Genomic DNA, 3,416 nt, shown 5'->3' with positions numbered 1-3,416 from the left:
GAACTGTTTCAGAACCGGTTCTAAGTGGACATCAGGATCAGTTTCATTTCTGGAGAAGTGTCCACCCAGAGAGCTTTAGCTCACACTCACACACACAAGGGCTCATTCCGACAGAAGATGGGTCTGTGTAAGTACCTTATCATATCACTGCAGAATCTCAATGTTGCTTTATCAGCATTACAGGAATCTGACCCTTATTTTCTCTTCTATATTAGTGACATTCGTCCTCGCTGGAGCTGGAGCAGGTAAAATATAACAAACTAACTATCATTTAATCTTCTAGAATTAAACATGCAGAAAAAGTCAAAGTCAGAGAGAATTTGAGAGACTGCTTTCTGGCTTCTCATAAAGTGTTATTTCAGATTAGTGGAAAGAGAAAACATCTAAAATACACTTTTAAGTGTATAGCACTTTATCTGTTTGTGTCTGTAGATTTACATGACTACATCTCTTTATCACTTTAATACAACATACTTTACAGTTTTATTCATATCTATATTCTCAAGGGTTTCACTGAGGGGTTTGTTCATATATAATTTGCCTGACTTTATACATTTTGAAAATTGTTCTGACTGTTGACAGTATTTTCTGGAGTGATAAAAAGAGAACTCCAAAATCCCTTTGTATTGACAGATGTTTTTTCTAGATATTATGTAAATTAGTAAATATTTAATTAGATAACAGCTCATTTGCATATTTGGACATAACATTTCAGAAAACTTGTAATACACATTGTTTTGTCATTCTTAATGTAATCTATCTGGGTGTGGTGGAATGCATGAGTTAACGCTAGTGTCCCCTGAGTGTGTTCACCTGTAAAGTGATGTTGATCGGTGAGTTTGTGTGTCAGCCGGTGCAGTCGCTGCGGCTCCTTTAGTTCTGACGGCGGTGGGCTTCACCGGTGCCGGGATCGTCGCCAGTTCTTACGCCGCCTCGATGATGAGCGCCGCCGCGGTGGCCAACGGAGGAGGCGTCGCTGCCGGGTCGATGGTTGCAGTCCTTCAAGCCGCTGGTAATGCAGATGTCAGGATTGTGGAAGAAGACGTAGATGTCAATAGAAAGAAATGTGCATTTGACATTTCATTTTCATAATCATGTGTGTTTTGTCTTTAGGTGCGGCTGGGATCCCAGTTGTGGCTCAAGCGGCTGTGGGCACCGCAGGGGCCACTGTGGGGACAGTCCTGGCCATCCTTATCTGAGTCTCAGAAATAATCTGCTCAATATACAAATAAAACATTATTGCACAGTCTGCCTCTTTTGTAATGACTTTAGTCAGCGTCTCTTTACATCTCTAGAGAGGGAGAGAGTGTGTGTTGGCTTAGAAAGAGAAGGAATAAGGTGAAAAATCTACAGAAATACAGACAAGTGTTGTAATCATACACCAATGTTAACATTTTTTGAAAATATATTTTAAACATATTTTACCATGTTCAAACACACACTCTGCCACTGCACAAATGGTTCAGGAACAAAGAGTTGAGGGTTTTTCTATCGGGTGGTTTTAATGTTGTGGCTGATCAGTGTGTTTTAGGATGTAACTCTTCTAACACATTTTAAATGGTGGACACAAAATCTAGTCTTGATCTCTTGTAGGCTATTCCATCCACATTTGCATTTAGCATATGCAGGCTGCTGTAAGACTGGAAATGTATTTTCTAGCTAAAATTATATTTTTAATATAAAAATTATATTTAAAAATATTTAATTGAGCTTCAAATGGTATAATATATATGTAACATACACTATATTGCCAAAAGCTTTTACACGCACATGAGCTTTAATGCCATCCCATTCTTAATCCGTAGGGTTCAGCTCTTCTGGGAAGGCTTTCCACAAGGTTTAGGAGTGTGTTTATTAGGGATGAGCGATATCTTATAATTTGCGATGTACCAGTAAAAATTCTCCTCATGATAAGAATTACTCTTCCCGTGATAATAACGGTAAAGCCGGTGATGACGCGACCCATCTGCAGCTCACTAAACTCTACTGGAGTTAGGCAACACGTGTCAGGACCCACTCGTCGCCATAATCATACTTTAGACCTAATATTGTCTCATGGAATAAATGTTGATACCGTTGAAATTCTGCAGCAGAGCGATGCCATCTCAGATCATTACCTAGTATCATGTATACTTAATTTAGCTAAGGCTGCAAAGCCGTCCCCTCGCTTCAAATTTGGCAGGACAATCACTGCCGCCAATAAAGATTGCTTTTTAAATAATCTTCCTCATCAGTTTCATCTCCTCAGCATCCCAGAGAGCTTAGAATAACTCGATGTTGCAACAGAAACTATTGACTCTCTCTTTTCCAGTACTTTAGACACAGTTGGTCCTCTGCGCTTAAAGAAGATTAAAGAAAATAGTCCAACGCCGTGGTACAACGAGCACACTCGGGCCCTTAAAACAGCAGCCAGAAAAATGGAGCGCAGCTGGAAGAAAACAAAACTAGAGGTATTTCGTAATTCGTGGAAAGAGAGCATGATCGCATACAGAAAGGCCGTAAAAACTGCTAGATCTGCTTATTTCTCAACTCTCTTGGAAGAAAACAAACACAACCCAAGGTATTTATTTGATTTAGTGGCTAAATTAACCAAAAATAAAGCTTCACCTTCTGATATTTGTAAACAGCACAGCAGTAATGACTTTATGAACTTCTTTACATGTAAGATTGATTATATTAGTCATTAGTAATTATTATTGAATAGACACGAAAATTATGTAGGCATCAGTGGAATTGCATTGGCATGGTTTAAATCATACCTATGTGACCGTTATCAGTTTGTAGCAGTAAATGAAGAGATGTCATAGCGAGCACAAGTTCAGTATGGAGTACCGCAGGGCTCAGTGCTAGGACCGCTTCTCTTCACCCTGTACATGCTACCACTGGGAGATATCATTAGGAAGCATGGCGTTAGTTTTCATTGTTATGCTGACGATACTCAGCTCTATATTTCTTCACGCCCTGACGAAACTTACCAATTCACATGTTTAACGGAATGCAGACCTGATATAATAAATTGGATGACTAGTAATTTCCTGCAACTCAATTCAGAATTTTTTTTTTTTTTAATTATTGGACTAACAACCTCACACAAGTAGTAACCTACAACCCCAAATCAGAAAAAGTTGGGACAGTATGGAAAATGCACAAAAAAAGAAAAAAAAAGAAGTGATTTCTAAATTTACTTTGACTTATATTTCATTGCAGACAATATGAACACAAAATATTTCATGTTTTGTCTGGTCAACTTCATATCATTTGTAAATATGCATCCTTTCCTGTCATTCAGACCTGCAACACATTTCAAAAAAGTTGGGACAGTAAAGCATTTACCACTTTGTAATGTTGCCATTCCTTTTCACAACACTTAAAAGACGTTTAGGGACTGAAGACACCAAGTGATGAAGTGTTTCAGG

General features: G+C 38.5%; 1 long non-coding RNA gene across 1 annotated transcript; it reads left to right on the top strand.

Moving 5' to 3' along the window:
* Positions 1-215: 215 nt before the first annotated feature.
* On the top strand, positions 216-1,247 carry LOC307141960. Its single transcript, XR_013818401.1, has 3 exons — positions 216-245; positions 851-1,012; positions 1,114-1,247. It is a non-coding gene; the product is annotated as an uncharacterized lncRNA (long non-coding RNA).
* The last annotated feature ends 2,169 nt before the right edge of the window (positions 1,248-3,416 follow it).

The sequence above is a fragment of the Gobio gobio genome (genome assembly GCF_949357685.1).
Source record: "Gobio gobio genome assembly, chromosome: 18".
Classification (NCBI taxonomy): Eukaryota; Metazoa; Chordata; class Actinopteri; order Cypriniformes; family Gobionidae; genus Gobio; species Gobio gobio.
The sequence above is the reverse complement of the archived record's forward strand: the minus strand, read 5'-3'. Positions and strand labels throughout refer to the sequence as shown.